We start from the raw sequence: 14,671 nt of genomic DNA on the forward strand, positions 1-14,671 counted from the left end.
ATTTTAATTCAGCCTAATGAACCTCCTTTAGCATTTCTTTTAGAGCAGAAATATTGGCAATGAATTCTTTTTAGTTTCCCTTCATCTAAGAATATTTTTATTTCACCTTAGTCTTAAAGGATATGCTCAATGGATAGAGAGTTATTGATTGGCAGTCCTTTTTTATTAGTACTTTCAGAATGTCGTTTCCTTGTCTTCTGGCCTCTATTTTTTCTCATAAGAAGTCCCTAACCATTTGATTTATTATTCTCTTATGTGTAATGCATTATTTTGTCTGACCACTTTCAATTTTTTCAATATTTTTATTTTTTAGCAGTCTAATTTTGATGTGTCTGGGCATGATTTTCTTAGAATTTATTCTGTTTGGTGTTTCCAAAGCTCCTTGGACTTGTGATTTATGTCTTTCATGAAACTTAGGAAGTTTTTAGCCATTATTTTTTCAAATATATTTTCAGCATGTTATTCTCTTTCTGGGACTCCACTGACATGAATGTTAGACCTTTTGATATTGTTCCATAAATCCCTTAGATTTCTATAAATTCTTTGCAAAATTTTTCACTCTGTTCTTTATACCCAGCAATTTTCCCTTGTTTTGGAAATCTACTAAGTCTGATATGGATGTAGCCATTACAAGTTAATTTTTATTAATGTTTGCCTGTCATATCTTTTTCCACCCTTTTATCCTTAATCTAGCTATATCATTGTATTTCAGGTGGATATAGTTGAGAAATATTTTTTTTCAATGTAATCTGAGAAAATCTGCCTTTTATTTGGTGTATTAAGACCCTTTACATTTAATGTAATTATTGATAAGGTGAGATTTAGGTCTACCACTTGTTTTATGTTAGCTCTTCTGTGCTTTGTTCTTCTGTTCTCTCCTTTTTTCTTTTGAATTACATGAATTGTGTCATAGTAAGAAATATATGTTTGTTTTCTGACTCTGGTTCCTGACAGAAAGCTCCTAAAACCCTTGTCATTTCCTGACTGATGGGGGGTGCTAGAAACATCTTTTGTTCTAATAATTGGTCTTTGACCCCAGTCTTGACATAGAGCTCCTAAAAACCTTATAACTTCCCGAGTGACAGTGGTGATAGGAATGTTTCACACGGAGCTCCTAAATCTCTTGGAATTTCTTGGACAATAGCAGCATCGTTTGTTCTAATGAGGTGACTCTTGGTGGGTTCTGAAGAGCTTCACGATGGGAGCTAGTCACTAGAAAGATGAAACTGTGATTAGAATCTTGGAACTTCAACCCCACCCCCTCATCCTCCAGGGATAGGAGAAGGGCTGGACATTGTTACTAGTCCTTCATGCTTATATAATAAAGCCTCCATAAAAATCCCTGAAGTAGGGGTTTTGCAGAGCTTCTAGATTAGTGAACACATCTATATGCTGGGAGAGTAGTGCACCCCAAATTTACGGAGAAAGAAGCTCTTGCACTTGGGATGCTTCCAAAACTTGTCCAACGTATTTCTTCATTTGGCTTTTCATCAGTATCCTTTATAATATCCTTTATAATAAACTGGTAAACATGTTAACATTTTTCTGAGTTTCACGAGTCATTCTAGCAAATTATTAAAACTGAGGGGAGTTGTGGAAGCTCTTGACTTTGTAGCCAAGTTGGACAGAAATGTGGGTACCCTGGAACTCATTACTTGAAACTGGCATCTGAAGTGAGGGCACTCCTGTGGGACTGAACCCGTAAACCCTGGGTAGTTTTTGTCAGAACTGAATTAAATCATACCAGCTTGGGTCCAGAAAGTTGGAAAATTGATTGATGTGGAGAAAAAAACCCCACACATTTGATGTCAGATGTGTTGTGAGTGGAGAAGCAGTTTTCCATTAGAGTACATATTAGTATTACATTTTCATTTAGTATGGTCTATTTAGCTTTATCTCTTTGTATGTTTTTTAGTGGTTCCTCTAGGTATACAATATACATTCTTATGTTATCACAGTTTACTTAAGAGTTAAATTTAACTACTTCAAGTAAAATGCATAAGACTTAAAACTATATGTGTTCCATTACCTTCTCCACTGCATTTTATAGTTGTCATATGTATTACATCTATTACAATAAAAACCATACCAGACAATGTAATACTTTTTGAACAGTCATACATATTTTAAGGAATTGAAGAAGAGAAAAATAGTGTCATATTTTCTTAGGTATTTACCATTTATGTTGGTCTTTCTTACTTTCTGAAGATCCAAGTTCCTCCCTCCTTTCATTTTATTTCCACCTTTGGGTTTTCCTCCAGCATTTTTCTTAGAGCAAGATGCTTGTGTTCTTAGAGTTCCTTTATCTGAGAATGCCTTTATTTCACCTTAGTTTCTGAAAGATATTTCCACTGGTTATAAAGTTATGGATTGGCACTTAGTTTTTTAACCAGAACTTCATATTGTTTTACTATCCTCTGGGTTCTAAAATTTCTGATGGGAAATCCACAAACATTTTAATCATCGTTCCCCTAATGTGTAATATGTTATTATATAGATTTTTTTGCTTTCAAATTATATTATCTTTGTTTTTGCAGCTATTTGATTATGATGTGTCTGGGCCTGATTTTCTTTGAGTTCATCCTGTTTGGGGTTCACCAAGCTACTTGAACTTGTAAATTTATGTCTTCCAAATTTCAGAAAATTTCAGCCATAAGTTCTTTACATATTTTTTCCCTGCATCAATCTCTCTTTCCTCATCTTCTGGAACTCCAATGACACAAAATTTAGAGAATTCGATATTGTCCAACAAATTGCTAAGGATCTGTTCATTTTTTCTCAATCCTTTTTTTGTTCTTCAAATTGAATAATTTTTATTGATCTACAAGTTCACTGACTTTTTTCTCTGTTATCTGTTCTGCATTTGAGTCCATATAATATTTTTTTAAATTTCAGGTACTGTATATTTGTTTTATTATTTCCACTTAGCTATTTTCATAGTGTCTCTTTTCAAAAATTCTATATTTCCATTCATTTCAAGAATGAAATATAGCATAGTGATAATAATTGTCCTAAAGTATATCTGATAATCCAAACATTTAAGTCTTTACTTTGGTGTCTGTTGATTTTTCTTTCCCTTGATAATTGATCACATCTTCCTAGTTCTTTGCATATCAAATAATTTTGGATTGTATCCTGGACATTTTAAATATTGAGACTCTATGTTTTGATAAAATCAACTGGATTATGATTTATTTTTGCATTTCTACTTTTTTTTAACTTGCTAATCTTTTAAAATTTCTCCCCAGCTTTATTGATATATAATAGACGATTAGTTGCTCATGTTTACATTGTACAATTCAATTAGTTTTTTTCAATTATAGTTGGCATACAATAATATACTAGTTTCAGTTGCATAACCTAGCAGAGATCCATATAACTCACAAAGCAGTCACCCCATTAAATCGAGTACCCCTCTCCCCCCCTTACATATTTATTATATTATTAACCATCTTCCCCATGCTACACTCTACATCTCCTTATCTATTCTGCGACTATCCATTTGTACCTCTTACTCCTGTTAAGGGTAGAAAATTTTCAAATGACCAACTTCTGCTTCCATTGTTTAATGTTCAACAAGGTGTAGTTCTAGGAGATATTCTGTGCAAAGATATGCTAATGTTAAGGGTGTCATTATCCTGTGTTAAGATATGTTAATGACCAGCCTCTGCTTCTGTAAACCTGCTTGCTTGCTAGAGGGGGTTTTGGGGCTTTTTAAGCTGTTCCTTCTAGAGGCTCAGGGCTGATTCTCTAGTGGGGAGAGTCAGTCGCTGGCCAGCTAATAAAGGCTCATAATTAATCTCAATTGGCTCCGTGGGTCTTAAATTTGATCACACCACAACAATCCCTTTGCTTTTTTTTCCTATCTCTTCAATCCTTCTCCCATCTAGTAGCCCTCAAAATATTCTCTGTATCTATGAATTTATTACTGCTTTTGTTATTTATTTCTTCTTTTGGTTCCACCTATACATGAAATTCTGTGAAATATGTCTTTCTCTCTCTTTCCCATTTCATTCAGTGCAATATCCTCATGGTCCATCAAGGCAGTATCTTTTCCATCCCCTTTTAGTCTGTGTATCTTTTAATCTGAAGTGAGTCTCTTGCAGGCAGTATGTTGCGGAGACGGTTAGGAAGATCAAGTCGGAGTCTGGAAATGCATTAACTAACATAGATAAGGGAGAGGGGATGAATGCCAATAGTAGCTTCCCCCAGCCCTGTCTCCATGGCCTTTTATTCTCTTTCACAAAGCTGGTTTTGTTATTATTATTAGTTACAATCAGATTAGTAATTACAGATTACAGTAAACTCCCAAATTCAGCCTCAAGGCCATCACCCTGTTATCAGCTACTCCCGCTACTTATTCTTGTGCCTAGAGCAAGAAGTCAATGTGACATTGTTACTCCAAGCACCAGGCATCCTGCCAGGACTGCAGGTGTCTCTCACAACATATCCCCCTTTTATTTTTGCTGAATTTTTAATTCAGCATAACTGAGAATACAGAGGCCTGAGTCTTTCTTAATCCTTGGCTTCTTAAGAATCTCTTCCAGATTTAGGATGGAGAGAATTAAGATGGTCTTATTTTTTGTGGGTCCTCTGTCTGACGCAGGGTCCATTGTTCTGATGTCTGTGGTGGATGCGCAGCCTTGATTCTGGTATGGTGAATCCAATGACGGCGTCCAGCTACCTTGATCATGGTGGGTGTTGTGAGGATGACAGGGAAAGATCCATCCCAGCAGGGCTCAAGAGAAGCAGGCTGTCCTTTTCTCAACCAGATCCAATCGCCTGGCGTGTGGTTGTGTGGCTGGAGAGGATACTGAGAGGTTGTTCTGGTGGCAGAGACCAGTTGGTGGGTCTCCTGCCATGTGTGTGAGAGAGAGAGAGCTTACAAAGACTTAAGCAGTGACCAAACATTATTTCACAAAGCGTGATGCCCTTACAATAGGGTGTGATTCCCTTACAGTAGGGGTGCACCGTGCCCTTAATAGGGTGAAGGGAAGAAGGCTTACCCAGTTTTCGCCAGTTTCCAGCTTGAACTTAGTTAAGGTCTTCTTTAAGGTTCTATTCATCCTTTCTACTTGCCCTGAACTCTGAGGCCTATAAATGCAATGTTATTTCCAATTGATCCTTAACACCTTTGCTAGAGATTGGCTGGTATGGGTGATGAACGCCGGGCCATTGTCGGACCCCAGTGTTATGGGCAGGCCAAATCGAGGCACTATTTCTAAGACCAGTTTCTTTGCTACTACCTGAGTGGTCTCCTGCTTGGTGGGGAAGGCTTCAGTCCATCCTGAGTAGATGTTAACAGTCTTGTTTTCACCCCACCACAGAGCTTGAGTCACTGCTACTAGTTCAGCTCACTGAGCTGAAGTTCCATGGCTTAGGGCTTATATCCAGATGACAGTCTCAGTGGTAACCACTGCAGCCCCGGCATACCCAACTCCTTCTGAGATGAGGCTACTTCCATCCGTAAATAGAGTAGCGTTTGGATTCGGCCAAGGGCTGTCTGTCAGGTCCGGTCTGGTGCAGGTGACATTCTTTAGGACCTCAAGGCAGTCATGCAGGGTTTGGCGAGGGTCATCATCAGGCAGTAGGGTATCTGGATTGAGTGCGACAGTTTTCAGGAACTCCTCATTCTGCGTCCTCGAAGAGGATGAAGCAGGCCTCCTTTTTTAGGTCTTGTCCTTTTTCAGGGCACTTATTCTTCCAATGTCCCCCTTTTTTGCAATACGTGCATTGGTCCTTCTCTAACCTGACTCTCCTGGGTCCATTGTTTGCCCTGGGTGCCTGTTCTCAGCCTCTGCCTTTTCCTGGCAGTACCTTTGGCTGGGCTTCTTGGATGGCTGCAAGCAGGACCTTGGTTGTCTTCTTAGTCTGTGTTATATCTACCTCATAACACACATTGGGCTATCTCAACCAGCTCAGATAGGTTCTTTCCTTCAAACTCTTCTATCCTTTGCAGTTTTTTTTTTCTAATATCTGGAGCCAACTGACTGACAAAGGCTAAATTCACAGCCCTCCTATTATTAGGGTCCTCCAAGTCAATAGGGGTATATAACCGGTAAGACTCTAAGTGTTGTTCCAGGAACGTCGTCGGTGACTCATCCTTAGTTTGGATGACCTCGCTTATCTTAGATAAGTTAGTGGGTCCTCGGGCGGCAGACTGGAGGCCCTGGAGCAAAAGGTGGTGATACCGTTGGAGACCCTCCTTACCTTGGTTGGGATCCCATGGTAGACAGGTGTTCGGGAGAATATACTGGATGTGGGCCGGATTGGTGGAAGGCTGCCCGTTGGGCTCTAATACCGCTTTAGCAGGCTCCTTCCGGATCTGCTCTCTCTCCTCTGAGGTAAACAGGACCTGGAGGAGTTGCTGACAGTCGTCCTAGGTCGGCTGGTGGATAAAGAAAATAGCTTCTAGGAGAGAGGTTAATCCCTGGGGTTTCTCTGAGAATAAGGTATTCTGGTGTTTCCAATTGTACAGATCACTGGTGGAGAACGGGACATAGACCATGAATGGCCTCTGGGTTCCTCCTCCAACCGGGGTAGCCAATTGCCGGAGTGGGGCCAGGACTGCTGCCTGGTTCAACCTGATTTAAAAAAATTTAAAGTGTATAATGCTCTATTAAGCCTTTGTCTTGGGGTATTCCATATTCCCCCCTTTTGTTTTATAAGCATATTTTTTTTGAAATGTCGGAGGAGACACCCCAAGGGGGTCTTCTGTGAACTCTGGTTTCCCCCCAGCGCTTGCGCAGAAAACACAAAACAGAGAATACAAAACAGACATTCAGACAAGAACAATTACTGGGATGTAGGTGGACCCAGAGAAGTTTGCCACCTACTATTTAGACAAGACCAAAGACAATAAACAGACTTTGACAACAGGGCACAGGAGGCAGCGTCCAGCGGCCTGGCCATGGTCCGGGAGCTATGACTGCGTCCAGTCTCTCCACAGACCCCTGGTGACCAGTCAACAGAAACAGGAACAGAAAGGTACCTTTAAAAGCACTGAAATTTGTAATTTAGTCATTACTTTTCTCATCTTCAATACAAAATCATGTTATCTTCATTGTTGACTCCATGCTAAAATGTCCTAAGTTTTTGACTAATTAACCAAGAAAAAGGAAATCATTAATAGTTTTTAAATTTCAAGTTAGAGAAAGAACCTTTACCACAAAATAATGAAACCTGAGCAATGCAAATTTGTGACTACAAGAGTGTCTTTCAACAATACAGTATTTAAAATTCCTTTTCCACCAGCAGTGTGAGTTTTCAAGGACTATCCAATGCAGTGGGCCCTTCTAAAATAGACAACAAGTTAGTTAAAGCATTATGTGGGGATAGCAAGGGAAGGATGAAGCCAATTAATATCTCCCAATAATTTTTGAAAATCATTAAGAGTATTGAGAGCATCTCACCTAATTTCTATTTTTTTGAGGAGTAATTTTCTGTTGCAAAATTTTATACCCTAAATATTGATAAGGAACAGAATCTTGTATTTTCTTAGGAGCTATCTTGAGCCCATACTTTTCCACAGCAGTTTTTCCAAATGAAAATATATTTTCTAATATTTCTTTCTTTTATGCCTAAAAAGAATATCATCCATGTAGTGATACACAAGTCCCTGAGGGAACTTTTCCCTTACTTCTTGCAAAGGCATATTCACAAATGCTAGGCACATGGTAGAAATATTAAGCATGCCTTGGGGTAATACTTTCTATTGAGTAGGCTGAACATTGTTTAGAATAGGAATTGAAAATGCAAATTTTTCTCTATCTCGAGGCTGTAAAGGAATAGTATAAAAACAATCTTTTAAATCTATAATCTTTAAAAACCAATTTTGGGGAATTAAGGTGAGGTTAGGAAGCCCAGGTTGCAAAGTCCCCATAGGCTGAATGACAGTATTAATTCTTCGTATATCTGTTAACATTCTTCATTTTCCTGACTTCTTTTTTGCTGTGGTTTGATCAAATCTAAGACCCACGGAGCCAAGGGAGATGAATTGTGAGCCTTTATTAGCCGGCCGGTGACTGATTCTCTACCACACAGGGTCAGAGGAGATCTGTCCTGAGCTTCCAGAGGAGGTAACATAAAGCCTAAAGCCACATCAAACAAGCAAGCAGATTTACAGAAGCAGAAGTTATCCATTAGCATATCTTTGCACAGGATATCTCCTAGAACTACACCCTGGTTAAACATCAAACAAGCAGATTATAGAAGCAGAAGTTGGCCATTTGAAAATTTACCACCATTAACACATATAACCATTGAGATGACCAAGATTTGCAGAGAAATAACAGAAACATCTCTGGTGTTAAACATTTTCTCAACTACTCTCTTCATCTATTATTTCCTTAGTCAAATCAGGTGAAAGGGGAAAAGTAAATGAAACAGGACCAGCAACTGAAGGCTCTGCCCCAAATAAAGTATTTACAGGTGGTGCAGAGGGGTTTTTTTGTTCTTGAAAATATCCTCCAGTTGGCCCCAATTACAGTTGCTTCAACCTCTGATTTATTGCTTTTACTAGGGCCAAAAGAACCTGATATGACTCTTTACTAGGAGGAATGCGTCTGCACATTCCTCTTCAGATGAAGACTCAGTAGACTCCTTTCGCTCTTTATCTATAGGATAAACAGGTTCAGGTTCTTTTTGGCGTCTTGCCAAGTCAGTTGCAGCACCCTCAGAGTGAGATTGTAGAGGCTGTAAAACCTGAGAAATTAAAGTGCATAAAGACCAAACAGAAACAGGGATGGGATCCCCCTGCTGATGAGCTCTCCGCAAAGCTCTTATGATTTGTTTCTACACTTTAGTATTTAATTGGGATTCTCCCTCTGGCTTGAACCGGTAGCAATGTCTACCTACATACAAAAACAATTCATGAAATTGACTTTTCTTCACCTTTACTAATTCCCTATGTTTAAACTATGCCGAAGGTACTGCTTACTCTGAGTGGACATGCCCCTTTCGGTTTCTGGTGTTATCTAGAAATGAACTAAAAAACTATGCTGAAGGTATCGCTTACCACAAGCGGACTTATCCCTTTGGTTTCCAGCTTAGTTCCGCACCCTCTTCTTTGAGCCCCACGTTGGGTGTCAATTGTTGCGGAGACAGTTAAGAAAAAGAGGCAGAGTCTGGAAATGCATTAACTAACATTGATAAGGGAGAAGGGATGAATGGCAATGCTAGCTTCCCCAAGCCCTGTCTCCACGGCCTTTTATTCTCATCTCTCTTTCTCTTTCTCTTTCTCCTCATTTCTCTGTCTCTGTCTCTGTCTCTGTCTCTCTCTCTCTCAGCTGGCTTTGTTATTTTTATTAGTTACAATCAGATTAGTAATTACAGATTACAGTCAACTCTGAAATTCAGCCTCAAGGCCATCCCTGTGTTATCAGCTACTCCCTCTACTTATCCTTGTGCCAAGAGCAAGAAGTCAATGTGACCTTGTTTCTCCAAGCACCAGGCATCCTGCCAGCTGCCAGGACTGCAGGCGTCTCTCTCAACAGCAGCATATATAGGGGTCTTGTTTCTTATCCATTCAGCCACTCTATCTTTTGCTTAGAGAACTTAATTCTTTTTCATTTGATGTACTTATTGATAAGAATGTAGTTATTACCATTCTTTATTCATGTTTTTGATACATGTTTATTTCTTTAAAAAAGTCCCTCCAACATTTCCTGTAATACTGGCTTGGTATTGATGAATTCCTTTAGCTTATTTTTGTCTGGGAATCTCTCTTTTGTCCTTTGACTCTAAATGATAGCTTTGCTGGATAAAGTATTCTTAGTTGTAGATCCTGGGTTTTCATCATGTTGAATATTTGTGCCAGGCCCTTCTGTCTCGCACAGTTTCTTTTCAGAAATTGGCTGCCAGTCTTATGGGAGTTCCCTTGTAGGTAACTAACTGCTTTTCTCTTGCTGCTTTTAAGATCCTCTCTTTGTAGTTAATTTTTGGTATTTAATTATGATGTGTCTTGGTGTGGGCCTCTTTTTTGGAACTCTCTGAGCTTTCTGGAGTTTTATGTCTATTTCCTTCACCAGGTTAGGGAAGTTTTCCAGCATTATTTCTTAAAATAAATCTTCAACATCTTGTTTTTTCCCAGTACCCTATGACATGGATCTTTTTACATTTAATAGTATCCTATAGGCTCCTTAAATTATTATTATAGTCTTGGCTTTTTTCTTGCCATTCTGATTGAGTGTCCTTGTCTTCTCCATCCTCTATATTGGTGGTTCGTTTCTCTTCCTTATCCACTCTGTTTTTTTTTTCATCTAATATGCTCTTGATCTCAGGTAATGTGTTCTTCATTTCTGACTGGTTCCCTTTTATAATTTCCATTTCCATTTTTATGTTTTTTATCTCTTTGTTAAAGTTCTCACTGAATCCACCTATACTTCCCCTAAGTTCATTGAGCATCTTTATAACCAGTGTTTTGAACTCTGCATCTGTGAGATTGCTTGACTCCATTATTCTTGGATCTCTGTTCTGTTCTCTCATATGGTTTCTGCTTCTTTGTCTTCCCATTTTGGCTGCCTTTCTGTGTCTGTTTCTAAGCAAAGCTCCTAAGTCTCCCAGTCTTATTAGCATGGCTTTGTGTGGTAGGTGTCAAGCAGCACAGTCCTGAGAGAGGTTCAGCTGTAGGTCATGTTTAGCCTCAGCCTGTGCTCCTCAGAGCCACCTGTTAAGATTCAGCAAGCAATCCACAGATACTATGATAATAGTTGCTTCAAGAAACCACACCAGAAACCAAAGCCAGCTGCCACCATTGAGAGTCTTGGAGTTGGCTCAGCAAGGAGCACCTGACTTGCTGAGGGCAGAACTGGATGTAGCTTGGGTGGGGCTGTGAGTTGGAGGAGGTGGAATTTCAGGGAATCTTCTAGGCAGAGAGACCTCTGTTATCCAGGTTGATGATATCTCAGCTATAGCAGCACTGCATAGCACTCAGTATCCCCCTGTTAGTCCCTGGTGCCCCCTCACCTCCTTTCCCCTGCCCTCCTGCAGCCAACCTGGTGCTGGTGCTCAGAGAGAGCAGGTCCCTCACCGCAAAAGTCTGCTCGCAGATATGGCCCCTTTAAGAGGTGTCTGCAGCTGCCAGTTGCTGCTGCTGTAGCCTTTGTCCTACTCAGCCACTTGAGATTGGTCTGTTTCATGTCTTTACCCCCTCCTACCTCCAACCATTGCAGGGAGATTTCTTATTTCTCTCCCTAGTTGTAGTGCTTCTGTTCATCTATGTCCCAGGTGACTTTGCTTGCTGTTTCCTCTGTATTTCTGTCACAACTCTGACTTGGTTGCAAGAGGGATGAACAAAGCCTCTTTTTTCTATGCCATTTTCCCCCAGAGCCCCCACTGTTCCTATGTTGAGCCCTGTCTCATCCCAGTGTGCAAATGGAGGACAACACCATACCTGAGTCTCCATTAACCTGGTTAACACTGGTCACCCTACCCTGGTGGTTCCAAGACTGCACCCAAGCCAATACCAGTGGCTTTTCTATACAAACAGCCTTTCTTGGCTCATGCTGTGGACTTTCCTAAAATTTCTCAAAGGTTTACAAAACTCAAACAAGCAGTATTTGGCCTCAGAGTGCCCCATACCTCTTGCTGAGCATCCCCAAGCTCAGCATTAAGGGCAGCCAGCCTCAGTTCATGGCTTGGACTCCTTAGGCACCTCTATGCCCAGTGTATGTGGCAGACAGCTGTGGATTGCTTGGTGGCTCATGCCAGGTGGCCCCGAGCAGCGCACAGGCTGCAGCAGACCTTGGCCTGAAGCAGGGCTCCTCCCAGGAGACCTCAGGGCCAGCCTGCCTAGTGTCTGAATTTTGACCAAGCCCAAGCACCACCCAGGACTGCGTCTGAGGACAAACACCCAAGGGGAAGACTGAACAGGCACCAGAGACCTGCTAAAGTGAATTCTGCTCCATAGATACAGCCCCTCACTGGGCAATCTTCACAACCAATCAGTCTGAGGGGCAGTCTCTCCCGTTGACACTCAAATGAGCAACCACGGCTCAACTACAATAAGAGGGCACACATGACCCATTAAAGGGATATACCTGGAGCACCTGGCTTAGGTTACCAGGGAAGATTGTGCTACTGTATCCCACAACACATGTACTATATAAGACCACTTTACTAAGACTAGGAAACAGCAACCCTATTTAATATATAAAAATCAACACATGAAGGTAGCCAAAAATGGGGAGGCAAAGAAACATGTCCCAAATGAAAGAATAAAACAAAGCTTCAGAAAAAGAACTAAACAAAAATGAGACAAGCGACCTACTAGATGCAGAGTTCAAAACACCGGTTATAAGGATGCTCAGTGAACTTAGGGGAAGAGTAGATGAACTCAGTGAGAACTTTAACAGAGACAGAAAACATAAAAATGGAGATAGAAAACATTTAAAAAATCAGTTATAAATGAAGAATACAATAACTGAAATGATGAATACATTAGAGGGAGTTAAAGTAGTTTAAATAAAGCAGAGGATTAAATCAGTGATTTGGAATATAAGGTAGCAGAAAACACCATTTCAGAACAGCAACAAGAAAAAAAATAAAAAAAAGAGACAATTTAAAGGAACTCTGGGATAACATCAAGCATAACAACATTCACATTATAGGGGTATCAAAAGGAAAAGAGAGAGAGCAAGGAATTGAAAACTGTTTTGAAATAAGAAATAATGACAAAAAAACTTCCCTAACCTGGTGAAGGAAGTAGACACACAAACCCAAGAAGGACAGAGAGTCTCAAGCAAGATAAACCCAAAGAGGTCCATACCAAGACACACTGTAATTAAAATGGCAAAGATTAAAGACAAAGAGAATCTTTAAAGCAGTAACAGAAAAACAGTTAGTTACTTACAAGGGAGCTCCTATAAGACTGTCAGCTAATTTCTCAACAGAAGCTTTGCAGGCAAGAAGGGATTGGCATGAAATATTCAAAGTGATGAAAAGCAAGGACCTACAACCAAGATTACTCTAGCCAATGAAGCTATCATTTAGAATTTAAGAACAGATAAAGAGCTTCCCAGATAATAAAAAGCTAAAGGAGTTCATCAACACCAACCAGTATTACAAGAAATGTTAGAGAAACTTCTTTAAGAAAAAAAAGAAAAAAAAGATTAAAAATATGAATAATAACATGGCAATAATGACATATCTATCAATAATTACTTTAAATGTAAATAGATTAAATGCTCCATTCAAAAGAGAGGGTGGATAAATGGGTAAGAAAACAAGATCCTTACATATGCTGCTTACAAGAGACTCACTTCAGATCAAAAGACACACACAAACTGTAAATAAAAGGATGGAAAAGATATTTCATAAATATGGAAACAAAGAAGCCGGTGGAGCAATACTAATATCACACAAAATAGACATTAAAACAAAGACTAACAAGAGGCAAAGAAAGATCCAATAATCCCACTTCTGGGTATTTATCCAATGAAAACCAGAACACTACTTGGAAGGGACATGTGAATCTATATGTTTATTGCAGCATTATTTACAATAGCCAAGATCTGGAGGCACCTTCGGTGTCCATCAATGTATAAAGAAGAGGTGGTCCATAGATACAATGGAATATTACTCAGCCATAAAGAAGAATGAAATCTTGCTATCTGCAACAACATGAATGGACCTAGAGGGTATCATCCTGAGTGGCAAAAGTCATATGATTTCACTTATATGTGGAATCTAAAGAGCAAAATAAATAAATAAAACAGGAACAAACTTATAGATACAGAGAACATTTTGAAGGTTGCCAGATGGGGGGGTGGGGTTGGGGAGGTGGGTGGAAAGGGGAAGGGATTAAGAAGTACAAATTGGTAGTTATAAAATAGTTATGGGGATGTAAAATATAGCGTAAGGAATATAGTCCATAATGTAATAACTATGTATGGTGTCAGGTGGGTACTAGATTTATTGTAGTGATCTTTCCGCAAGTTATATAAATGTATTATCACTGTGTTGTTGACCTAAAATATAATATCGTATGCCAACTGAAATTAAAAATAAAAAATAATTAAAAGCATGTTGAATATGTACGCTAGTCCTTTTAATAAACATACCTATTTTAACATAAAAATCAGTTTGTTGTTTATCATAATAGTTTTTTTTTCAACCTTCATAGAAAATGGATGCTCCAGAACGATGCCCTCTTATCATTTTACAAATGCCTAACATGAGGCTCAGAGGTTAATTTCTGATACACAGATACAACCCTGACCTCCTAAAAAGGCAACCCACATCCACATATACACAACACCCAATCACACCTGTGGTCACAGCTCAGCATGTTCTGACTCTCCTCTGCTGGGGCCTCCCCCTCATCTGAGGACACACACACACTGGTCGTGATTCCTTCCGTCAGGTACTCAACACGGTCTAGAAGGAGACATCAGGTTGTACTTTCACTCACCTTCAGCGCTGCTCAGGCTGAGGCCTGGACTCATGGATTGACAAAGATGAAAATGCTAGGTTGATGTTTCATCCCCTCTGCATTCCGAGGACGAGGTATCACCTACAGAAATCTCTCGGGGTGCTGCGGGATAAGTTTCAGTGGCCAAGCGAGGCTTGGAGCTGATAAGAATCAGTTCACTTGCATTCCAGGAGGGGTGCCTGCTTTTCTGACCAGGACTACAGTTCCCATAGGCTCTGCAGCTCCAAACTACGGCTGTAA

At 39.8% G+C, this 14,671-nt stretch overlaps 1 long non-coding RNA gene across 4 annotated transcripts; it reads right to left on the reverse strand.

The window, feature by feature from the left end:
- Positions 1-107: 107 nt before the first annotated feature.
- Positions 108-14,567, reverse strand: LOC107497623. Of its 4 annotated transcripts, XR_004954401.1 has the most exons (5): positions 14,411-14,567; positions 9,017-9,125; positions 6,211-6,388; positions 2,178-2,335; positions 108-1,212 (listed from the first exon to the last, which is right to left on the reverse strand). It is a non-coding gene; the product is annotated as an uncharacterized LOC107497623 (long non-coding RNA). The 4 variants fall into 4 exon arrangements; XR_004954403.1 differs by lacking the exon at positions 9,017-9,125; XR_004954402.1 differs by lacking the exon at positions 9,017-9,125 and having other exon boundaries at positions 6,211-6,584.
- Positions 14,568-14,671: the final 104 nt, after the last annotated feature.

The sequence above is a fragment of the Rousettus aegyptiacus genome, unplaced genomic scaffold, assembly GCF_014176215.1.
Source record: "Rousettus aegyptiacus isolate mRouAeg1 unplaced genomic scaffold, mRouAeg1.p scaffold_m13_p_14, whole genome shotgun sequence".
Taxonomy (NCBI): domain Eukaryota; kingdom Metazoa; phylum Chordata; class Mammalia; order Chiroptera; family Pteropodidae; genus Rousettus; species Rousettus aegyptiacus.